This window comes from Neofelis nebulosa, chromosome 1, assembly GCF_028018385.1.
Source record: "Neofelis nebulosa isolate mNeoNeb1 chromosome 1, mNeoNeb1.pri, whole genome shotgun sequence".
Taxonomy (NCBI): Eukaryota; Metazoa; Chordata; class Mammalia; order Carnivora; family Felidae; genus Neofelis; species Neofelis nebulosa.
The window spans coordinates 49,099,853-49,112,022 of NC_080782.1; positions in this window are offsets into that span (position 1 = coordinate 49,099,853).

The window sequence follows — 12,170 nt, forward strand, 5'->3', positions numbered from 1 at the left end:
AATCAGAAAGGGAGCCAAACTGGGGGAAAAAAGTTACCATTCTGAGTAACTGATCTAAAAAGAAACTTTCAAGGTGGTCAGGTCACTTTGAACCTAACTGGCTCAACTTTTTTTCTTCAGCCTATAGTCTTCAGTGACTAGTGAATTTCAGAATGTTACCCTAATTACACTTTCTCTTCTTCATCTTAGCAATTACTAAGAGTAGAAACAAACATTTGGAAATAGTTTTAACAAAATCCAGGAGAGTTATTTGTGATTTCAGGGTGGGTCAAGGAAAAAAAAAAATTAATGATACAGGAAATGCGGTTACCCCAGAAAATGCCAATCCCCATGCTTTCTATTCTGTTTTCTTAGTGATGTGGAACTTGTGTTTGAAATTGTCTTAAAGGGCAAAAAATAGTGACGTAAACTAGAAAGGCAGTGATGAGGATCTGGATTGCAGCCTCTATTTTGGCAAAACAGAGGGCACTCATGGGAAATGGCAGGAGCTACATGTGGAAAGGGAGGTGGGGGGTGAGGGGGAGGGGATGTACAGCCCACAGAACCCACTAAATGCCCAGCCAAGGAATGACAATAGAATCCTCTGGGCACAGTGACCTGAAGATTTTGAAGAAAGGGAAGGCCTTGATTGGAGTTGTGATTTAGAAAACTCCCTGGAAGCACTGGTCCTTGATGAACTGACAGCAGAAGAACACCATAGGCAGAGAAACCAGTTAGGAGGCTATTGTGACCGTGCAGACAGAGGATAATGAGGGCCTAAACTGGACAAGGCAGTAGGGATGGGAGATGATGGATACCAGAAAGCCCTGGAAAGAGAAGCAAGACAACAACATGCTCGGTTTGGAACATGCTGGCTTCCATGAATGGCCTTTGGAACAGAGCTGTTTGGAACAGCGGGACACAAGGGCACAAATGGGTGGCAAGAACCAGAGAATCAGAACCAGCTAATATTCATTGAGTTCCTGCCAGGTACCAGACCCCTTGACCTATATATGAGGTATTGAAACTGCAAATTCGTCTATACAGCTAAACACATCCAGCATACTGCAAAAACAAACCTAAAAGCACAAATGGAACTTAGGAGCAGCTCTGCTCAATCAGCTAGGACTGCAAATGGCTTCACATATGCCTCCCCAACTTGGTAAATTCTTTCTCCCGCATACTCAGGTTCCTTAGCCACAGGGTCTGGCCAGTTTCTGGGTTAATCCAGTAGCCCATGGCATCTCTCCTGAGGTTGGAGTATTGTTAGCTCGTAAATGCTGCTGCTGGAACAAGGCACCGGCTCACCCTGACCCCAAGAGACGTTTGTATTCTGCCTCTTCCTTTCTGTGCATCTCAGAGAACTTGAACAAGAGTAAATTGTTCCTCTGCCTTGGTAATAGCCTTCTTAAATTATCCCCCATTGTCATGGCCCCCAATCTGGGAGAAAAGTCCTCCTCTCAGGAAAAAGACTAAAGTAGACCTTAACATTCAGGCCTGTTTCACTCACTCTTCTGGCTTCAGGAAAGCAGGAAATTTCTTCCCTCTGTTCCACTCCCTACATAGTAAGACTGCAAGTTAACAATGGTGGGAAACATCCTACATGCCCGTCAATATGTGACTGGTCAATAAATTATGGATCCTTCATGCAGCTAAGCACCATTTGACACTTAAAAATTCAAAACTTGGGGCACCTAGGTGTGGCAGAGTGTAGCCTTTAATGCAATTTCTACTTCTTTGTCACCTATATATGGTGACACATAGAGTCTGATTGGACACAGTCCAAGTTACAGGGTCATGTCAGAGCTAGGCATTGGTGTATAGGAGTTGATGGGGCCACCCTGCCTTCCTTTGTTCAGAGGAGGCCTCCACCACATTCCTTAGGGAGGGGCTCTCCCTCTACCACACCGGTCCAACACTGTTTTTAAGTTACAAGCAATCAATCTCAGAATATAGTACCCATAGGTTTGTCCCAGGAGTGGGTGAGTCAGGAGAAAACGAATTTACAATGAAAGGACTCTATTCGCCACTTGACTTCTTCTATCCTATGGAAATTGGTAAAAACAAGTTTTCTGTTAATGTCTTGTTACCAGGATACCATTTTTCCAATTACTCACAAAGAGCAGAGATGATTAACCCTGTGATTTTCTTCCAGCAGGACTGTTCAAAATTGCACTTCCTGCCATCCACGGAGGTTAAATAATGAATTATGAATGGCACAATGATAATGAAATTCTCAGAATGAACTTTTGTAAGCTTCAAATAGGTTTTCTTGGTAGGGTGGAAGGGGGCAAAGAGAGGAAAGGGAACTATTAATAGTGCGAAGTTCTGATGTACTCAATTTGATTTTATAAAGCAGTGAGAAAGTCCCCAGAGCCTCTTGAGAATTTACCCTAATTCCATTCAACAAACATCAAGCCACCGTTCTGGGAGATTTCAGAATCAAATGCTGTAGGAACCAATTGCAATGGTGCCTGCTGCCGTATTACCTTTGGAAGAGCCTCTGGAATTTCCACCAAAACAGGATTCGTTACCAAACTCTGGCCTCAGCAGCTTTCCCTACACAGAATGGGAATCAGTCTGGAAACGCCTACCCTGCGCCATTTTCCCTTATATTGAGTTCACAGGAGATCTGTGAGGCCCTCAGGTGAGCCCACCAGGTGCAAATCATTGAGAGGCAAAAGGGGGTGCAGCCAGTCCTAGGAGTGTCTGAAGGCTGAGGCTGGGCTCTGCTTGCAGCCCCACCATGCCAGCAAGCCAAGGAAAAGCCATAGCAGCCCTTGAGAGCTTGTTAAAAAATGCTGAATCATGGGCCCTACCCCAGAGCTTCAGAATCTGCAATTTAACCAGATCCCCAGGTTATTCATATGCACAATTGAGTAGCACTAGTGTTAAGTAGGTAATGAGAAATACTGGCTGCATTGAATACAAAGCAGCAGAGGAAAAAAAAAAAACTCCCTTTTCAGCCTAGACTTGCAAAATATTCAAAACTTATTGTTTTCTCAAATTTTGGCATGACACTGATGCCCTTGAGAAGATACTCCTGCAGAGAAGCATGGCCTCCCTAGTTTACTCTGTGCCAAGGAGTAGAAGGTATAAGACTGCAGTGAAGGTTCTGTTCTAGGTTGAATTGCTAATTTTGTTTTGATCTCATGCAAGTTCACTGCCCTTTCTGCCTCTCCTTTTCACCACCTGGGACATGAAGACTTTAGAAGTAGACCATCTTCTCAGCCCCCTCCTGGGCAGTGACAGTCTATAGTTCTATCCATGACACGAAGTGTCTGCTGTGAAGTCTTCAGATCACAGAAAGAAAGAAATATCCTCCAATTTCTCCCCTTCATTGACCCCTAGATTAGACAAGGCCCTCTTGCCAGAGCCTGTTGTGATCTTTCAGGCTTTCTTGGTTGTGCTTAGCAGCCTATCAGTCTGCCAGAACTCAGATTTACCTTGAGGCCAGCCTGGTCTGCATTTCCAAGACTCTTTTCTAGGGGGTTCCTCTTAGTCACTCAAAGACACAGATATGTAGAAGTCTAAGCTTCTCTCAGGACAAGGATAACGTATATACAGAGAGACAGAGACAGAGACAGAGTTTATGAAGATGAATAGTTTAGCTTCTTTGGTATTTGCTATGTAGGGATAACTAAGATCAATTTAGCACAACCCACATAAGCACAGCTGATTACTCTTACACAGAATCCCAGGGTAAAAGGTCTCCTTAAAGATCAAGCACCCCAAATTATATTTAAATATCCCCTTTACAACACAATGACAAACACATCTTTTAGTCTCTGTTTTAATATCCCTATTTTAAGGAAAACTAATGACCTCTAAGGCAGCCCATACCATTCCACCTGCTTTCTTCTAGAAGTTTCCCTCAGCTTATGCGTCATAGATCTGACATCTTGTCACTCTGCCTACTGGGACTATTTTTCCTCATAATGCTCCATAACCCCTCTTCTTCAGGGTAGCCTTCCAGATACTGTTCTCTAATTAAGAATTCCCAGTTCCTCCCAAGACATTGCTCCAAATCTCTTTAGTAGGTTCATGTAGCTTTTCAAGAGCAGCAGCTGGACTTGAAATCTGTATTTTGGACATGGAAGAGCAAGACTCATTGTGGCTGTGTTGCTGGTTCTCTTTTTCAAGAAGGAAGTGAAAAGGCACATGCCATGGCAGGATGATTTATTGAGATAGGGTTTATGTTTTGTTCTTCCTATTTGTCTCACCAGGCTACCCAGACCAGGTAGTGGGACCTTTGTGCTCCTGTACTTCTGGAGAGGTTTGTATTACAAAGTTCAGAACAGCAGTTGCTCTCAGAACACTCTTGGCTTTTGTTTTCCAGGATCTTTTTTTTTTTAAGTTTATTTATTGTAAGAGAGACAGAGTGAGTGAGCCGGGGAGGGACCTAGAGAGAGGGAAACAGAGGATCTGAAGCGGGTTCCATGCTGACAGCAGACATGCAGGGCTCGAACTCATGAACTGCAAGATCATGATCTGAGCCCAAGTGGGATGCTTAACTGACTGAACCACTCAGGTGCCCCTGTTTTCAGTATCTTATACTCCTGGACAAACTCGGAGAACAGAGAGAGGGGAGTGCACTTGAAGCAAGAAGGTTGAAGCAAAAGATAAAAAAGAGGGGATGCTCCAAGAATGAAAGGGGATGGAGATAAACCATAAAGTAGTGAAGTCCTTTGCCATGGGGTGCTGAAAAGATGTGGCATCCCATGCAGATAGTGATATTAAATTTTCAGTAGCCATGCAATATATTGCTTAGGATATGGTTTAAAAGCTTCAGCTCCAGGGTCAGAACATCTGGGTTAACACTCTGACTCTAACTCTGGGCGAGCTTGTGACCTGCCAACATTTCAATTTCTTTATCTATAAAATGGAGATGATAATAGCAGCTAGTTTATAAGGTTTTGTGAAAATTAAATAATATAATCCATTTAATGCTCCTAGCAATGTGTGTGGTGCGTTCTAAGTCCTAATTAACTATAATACATTGACGAAGTTGAGGTGAAAACATTTGACAAAATTCAACACATCATAAAAATGTAAGTCATCATCATTAAGAACTTGGTGTTTCAGTTGGCTTGGAAAGAAATTTCCCCATTTCTTAAAATAAATTAAACACCTGGATCTAAACACATAGAATTATAACAACAAAAGGAGAGAAAACATTTACATCCACAGATGGGGAGTATTAGTTATTTGGGCCTAAAAATAACCCGACACTGTCATATAACTCAGATCCTGTTCCATAAATAATCCTGGGAAGATTAAGTGATGGAGCATTAAAGTACAGTGCTCAAAATTTCTTTTCTGCATATACATCTGAATACGAACATCTTTAAAATTAAATAGTTTTCCTTCATCTGCCAGGCAGATGATACAAAGGTCTAATCAATAATTTATCCTAGCAAAGAAACTCATTACTCAGCCAAGGTTATGACGAAAATCCTGTCAGGAAGTCTTGTTTTGGCTAAATAAGACAACTTAATTTAGTGCAAAGTGAATAATCCAACTCTAAATCATTCATTCTGGGATTCAACATTATGGATTTGTCCATTAAATATGCATCCCAGGCCTGGACATGTATTAACTTCTGTATTTCTTGGCCCTGAGGGATGGCCAACACAGTGTTTTTGGATTCTCTTTTAACTTACCAGGTCTCCTGGGCAGAACAAAACACCAAGTAAAGGAGACTTTTGGAGAAATCAAGAACTTCAAGTTGGAAGTCCTCAAAGCCAACTTTCCAGATATTCTGGTGTCCCCTCCAAAACTACTCCAAAGGCTGGTCATCCTCTTCTGCATAAACACTACTGTTAATGAGGAGTTTACTACCCATTTGAGTTAAAACTCTTAACATTTCAAGAGCAGAAAGCCCAAATCAAGCTAGCTTAAGCAAAATGGCAATTTATTTCCTCTCATCACACAGCATGAACAGTCTTTTAAGTTCATACTAAACGTTTAGCTTTTACTTTTAGCTTTATACTTTTAGTCTTGGCATGATCAGGACTCAACCAATAACACCAGGGTTTGTTTTTTATTCCCCTATCTGGGTTCCACTTCCTCTTGAATAGTCTCCCTTTGTGGTGGCACAACAGTGGCCACCTATTCTCTCGTAGCAGGAAAAGATCAACATCCTGCATAATGGAAACAAAAGTCTTAGAATCGGGTCTTTTTGGCTCCCGTTGGCATCACTTGGGCCTTGTGCACATCCCTGACCGACCCATTATTGTGGGGAGTAGGGTGATGTAGTGCTCTGATTCTCCAGGCTCAGTTTACATGCCATGGTTGGATAGGGGATGAGTCAGGTGCAAGGGAACTACAAATAAAGGGCAGAAGAGAAGTATCAAAGAAATCAGTCCAAAATGAAAGGCAGAACAAATGAATGCTAGGTAACCAAAATCCTACTCACCGCAATATTCTAAATTATTCTGGCAAAGCATTCCTTTGCTTAGAAACTGATTTTTAGAATTTAAAATTCCCAGTCCTAAATTTGCCTTCTGGAGTAACATAGAACAAGACTACTTCCTCTTTCCAGTGGCAGTTCCTCAACCATTTGTACACGGACATCAAATCTCCCTTGGTCTGTTCTCCTCCAGGTTAAATGTACATACCAGGAAGTATACTTTTGGGATTGGAAACAATTTAATGCAGGCTATTAAGTAGACACTAATCTTATTGACACTTACAAGACACTAATTGTATCATGGAACTAAATATTTTTTGTTGTATTCATCTTTGTTTCAAAGAAAATGTTTTTATTAATAATTTGATAATGATTAGCATTGGCAAGGCTATTGGAAAAATAGACATTTTCAAGAACAATTGGTACTGACCATGTTGATTAGGTAATTTAGACTAATCATTGAAGACACAGAAGCCTCAACAAAATATTTTTCAGTGTTCTTTAATATGTCAAAAAGCTAACAAAATAATGACAAATCACTAGGATTCAACCCAAAGAAAATGCTAAATCAGAAAGGTAAGTCTAGAACTCAAAGTTGCTTTTGTTTTGAAAGTGTTTTCTAATCTGGAAGGAATATCTGCAAAGTTGAATGGTGGTTTTGGCTACTTCATGAAGTTAGATGAAAAGTGTCAAGGTTTAGGGGCATCTGGGTGGCTCAGTCGGTTAAGTAACTGACTCTTGATTTCGGCTCAGGTCATGACCTCCCAGTTTCATGAGTTCGAGCTCCACATCAGGCTCTGTGCTGGCAGCACAAAGCCTGCTTGTGATCCTCTCCTTCCCTCTCTCTATGCCCCTCCCCCATTTACACTGTCTCTGTGTCTCTCAAAATAAATAAATAAGCTTAAAAAAATCTTTTTTAAAGTGTCAAAGTTTGGAACTCACAAAGTTAGGGACTTTGATGAACCACTACTTAGCATTAGCTAGGTCAAAAAGGGCTGTCCCCTCAGGTTAAAGGTGAACCAGTAGTAACTCTGGTCTCTCATGAACTTGCAACCTGGCTTCAAGTCATCTAAGTAAACCATGGAACAGTGAGCAGTAAACTAGAGTTTTGGTGGTCCGAAACTGATGACACACAAAAGCACCTGGCAGAAGCAAATGCAAGTTCTTTCTGGAGTAAATCACATTATGCTGGGACTCAAATTATTCCTGCAAATAATTTTCAAATGCAATAACCTTTATACAATCAAGGTAGCCAGGCACACAAGAAATTAAGACACCATGAGCAAGAACATGCAGAGACAAAGGACAACAGAAACACAGCCCAAAAGACCCAAAAGAGTGGAATTTTCAGACAAGCATGCTTCGTATTTTCAAAGAAATAAAGTTAAGCTTGAGTTTCAGGTCCATTCAATGGAGAAAAGGAGCATCTCAATAAATGGTGCCAGCAAAACTGGATTTTCACATTCAAAAAGAATAAAGTTGGACTCCCTACCTCACATCATAAACAAGTCAAAATGAACCAATGACTTGGGGTGCCTGGGTGGCTCAGTCGGTTAAGCATCTGACACTTGATTTCAGTTCAGGTAATGGTATCATGGTTCCTGAGATCGAGCCCCACATCAAGATCTGTGCTGACAGTGTGGAGCCTGCTTGGGATGCTCTCTCTCCCTCTCTCTTTGCCCTTCCCTCACCCTGTTCATGCTCTCTTTCTCTCTCTTTTCCTCTGTCTCAAAATAAATAAATAAACATGAAAAAAATGAATCAATGACCTATAAGACTAAAGCAAAACACTCTTAGAAAAAAACATAGAGGTGGGGCGCCTGGGTGGCTCAGTTGGTTAAGCATCTGACTTCAGCTCAGGTCATGATCTCACTGTGTTTGTGAGTTGGAGCCCTGCGTCAGGCTCTGTGCTAACAGCTGAGAGCCTGGAGTCTCCTTCAGATTCTGTGTCTCCTCCTCTCTCTGCCCCTCCCATGCTCATGCTCTGTCTCTGTCTCTCAATAATAAAAAAATAAACGTTAAAAAAAAAGAAGAAGAAAACATAGAGGTATATTTTCACGACTTTGTATTTAGAAATAGATTCTTAGATATGACACTAAGGTAATAAGCAACAAAAGGAAAAATACATAAAATGGACTTCATTAGAATTAAAAACTTTTGTGCAAAGGACATTATCAAGAAATCAAAAGACAACCTATAGAATGGGAGATATTTTCCTATCATAAACCTGATAAGAAATCGATATCCAGAATATATAAAGAACTCCCACAACTCACAACAAAAAGACAAACAACCCAATTTAAAAATGAGCAAAGGGCTTGAATAGACATATGTTCACAGAATATATACAAATGACCAAATAAGCACATGACAAGATGTTCTACACTATTAGTCATTAGTGAAGTATAAATCAAAACCAGGAGATTCCACTTCATACCTACTAGGATGGCTATAAGGTTTTTTAAACAGGTGAATAACAAGTGTTGGTGAGGATACGGAAAAATTGTAACCCTCATACACTGCTAGTGTGAATTTTAAAAGGTAGCCACTGTGGAAAACAGCGTGGTGGCTCTTCAAAAAACTAAATATGTAGCATTACCATATGACCCAGTAATTCCACTCTTGGGCATATATGCCACAAAATTCAAAAGCAGAGACTTGAACAAGTACTTGTATGCCAATGTTTGCTGCAGCATTATTCGCAACAACCAAAACATGGAAACAACCCAGTTGTCCATCAACGGATAAATGGATAAACAAAATGTGGTATATGCATACAATGGGGATGTTATTCATCCTTAAAAAAGGAATGGGGTTCTGATACATGCTACGATGCAGACAAACCTTGGAAACATTATGCTGTGTGAAATAAGCCATACATAAATGGACAAATAGGATTTAATTCCACTTACATGAAATATCTAGAAGAGGCAAATTCATAGAGACAGAAAGTAGAATGGTAGTTACCAGGGGCTGAGGGAAGGGCGAATAGAGAGTTATTGCTTAATAATTACGGAGGTTTTGTTTGGGATGATGAAAAAATTTTGGAAATAGATCATGGTGATGGTTATACAACATTATAAATGTAATTAATACCACTGAGTCGTACACTGAAAGTGGTTAAAATGGAGAATTTCATGTTTTTTCTTATATATCCATAGTTTTAAAAATTATCTATTTATCTATCTAATATAGCCACAATTCAGAAAGGAGAAGAAATCCAGATAGAAACCAGAGCATTTTTCTTTTTTTTTTTTTTTTCAGAGCATACTTCTTATATTCTTCATCATTTCGCAGGGGTGGAAAACCCCCACATGAACCAAGATATATGAGATGGATTTAAAATTGAAATAAAAAATAGCCCAGCATATATTTTAAGGGCAATAAAAATTCAGTACATGGTCCACTCTCCACATTCCCGGTGTTTTAAAATCATAATTCAAATTCAAAATGGTGCCCTTGCCATCTTCCTAGATTCTTCATCACATTGGAAGTCCAAAAGGGTGTCTGGTACCAAAGGCATGAATGAAAGGCAGGGGAGGATGGCGAATGATAACCGTAACTGGCGCACAGAAGCTGTAGGAGTGAGTGATGGCATCACTCAGGAACAATTTAGCATGTAATGCAGGATTCAGCCAGAGCCAGACCTCGGGCAGGTGGGGGAAGCTGAGGCTAAGAACCAGAGGGTAAGAATGCCCTGGGGTTGACCACGGTGAACCAAGAAAGAACAAAATCAGAGCAAAACTGGAGCTGAGACCAGGGTCCAAAGACAAAGGTAAAGCAGGATCAGAATCGAGGAAGGTGGCAGGGCAGAGTGATTAGCAATCAGGCTAGCTGCCATGAGCACTGTTTGAATGTGAGCCTCTGAACCACACTCTCAGAGGGTCCACTGCTCCCTGCTTCAGAACTGCTTCAGAACTCTACCACAGTCATAAAAAATTCAGGTAGTAGGGCCCAATTCCAAGTCACTGAATCTGCATCTCTGGGGGTTGAACCCAGGTATATGCATTTTAACATGTTCTCAGATGGGTCTTAGGGTGTCTAAAGTATGAGAACCCCAGATCAGGGGACATATGTGCAGCTTCTGAGATAGACCAGAAGCCCACAGGTTCGACATGCCTGTTCTCCAAGTGCGCTGTAGGTACCTTCCTGGGGGACTCTGCAGGTCCTGCCAGCAACTCTCAACTAACATAGACAGGTAACTCTAAACTTGCCGGGGCTGCAGAGTGCACTAACAACAGTGCCTGCTAGTCTTAGAGCACCTACCCTGTGCCAAGCACTGTACCAACTGCTTTACTGGCATTGCTACATTGAATGCTTACTTATGAGGGTCCTGTTACTATTCCATGTTTATAAATGATAAAGATGAGACTAAGAGAAGCCAAAGCAACTTGTCCTGGGCCACCCAGGTGGGCAAGAACAGCTTCAGGTTCTAGGCCAGTTTGACCCAGAGAGCTGGGTTCTTTCCATACACCAACATGTTACAAAATTTTCAACAATAGTTTAAATTAAAAAAAAAAAAAAAGCAGGGGGCTGGTCGTGGAGGTTATAGCATTAATTGATGGTGAGACTTTGGTTAATTAAAAAACTTTTCTCAGCACAACATACCAAAGGCATGGTAGTAAAGTAAGAAAGATTCTGCTGTCTTTTCTAATCATCTTGATCCCCGAGCCAGAAGGTTTTGTCAGGTAATGTAATCTCGTTCTGGCCTTTTTTTTCATCTAAGTGAAGAAGGGTCTGAGATTAAGTTTGGGAGGAGATTGAAAACCAAAGCTCGGAGGAACAGATTAAAATGATTCCAGGCATCCTGAAGCAGGAGGAAAAAATGATAGGACTTTGTTGATGGAACTGCTGAAGGGAGATAAGACGCATCTCAGAGGGACCAGGGAAGAGAAGGAAAGAAGCTGAGGAGGGAACAGAGATAAACAAGGTAGAGAGAGGAGATAAGAGGCATCATGAAGACTGAGGGCCAGGCAGAGAAGAGGAAGGCAGGACCAGAGGCTCTGCAGGAGAGTAGGACCCAGGCCCTTTGCTTTCTCTTTTACCCAGGTATGTTTTTAAAGGGGAAGGGAGCCAGATTCATAGAATATTTTAAGTGCCAGATTCTGATTAGTCAATCTTTGAGCCTGAAGAGATAGCCCCATTGAAAGTAAAGCTAAACTTGAGTCCCTTCAAGAATGGGAGACTCTTTGGGCTTCATGCCCTCCACACTGTCCCATCCATTTCCAGGTTGGTCTAATTAGACAAACTTAGAGAGGGAAGACATTGAACCTCACTAAGGTGATCAGGGGAAACCCTAAGACCCCCAGTCCAACCCCATCCACCTTACACAGGATTACAGTCATGAAGAGATCACTAAGGCACTTTATATACCTGGAAGAGCCAGAGCACAGGGGTTGAGGACATGAGCTCTGAAGCTGCTCCAGAGTTTGAATCCAAGCTCAACTGCAGATTAGCTACTTTATGATCTGAACTTTCATTTCCTCATCTGTCCAACAGGGTAAAACTGGCAACCCCCCTCATAGAGAGATTAAATAATGCATGTAAATTGCTTAGGGTAGTGCCTGACATACAGAAAGTGCTCAAATAATATTAGTGATGACTGCCAGCCCTGTTATTAGGTTCAAGCACAAAGCCAGGTGCACACATGAAAATACTTATCCATTGGATTGAGGAGGAATCAGGACATTTGATTCCCACTCTTGTGGGAACACAGGCAGTGACTTTGTCTCTCTGTTCTTGCATTTTTCTCCCCCATCAAATGGAGATATCCTCCTCT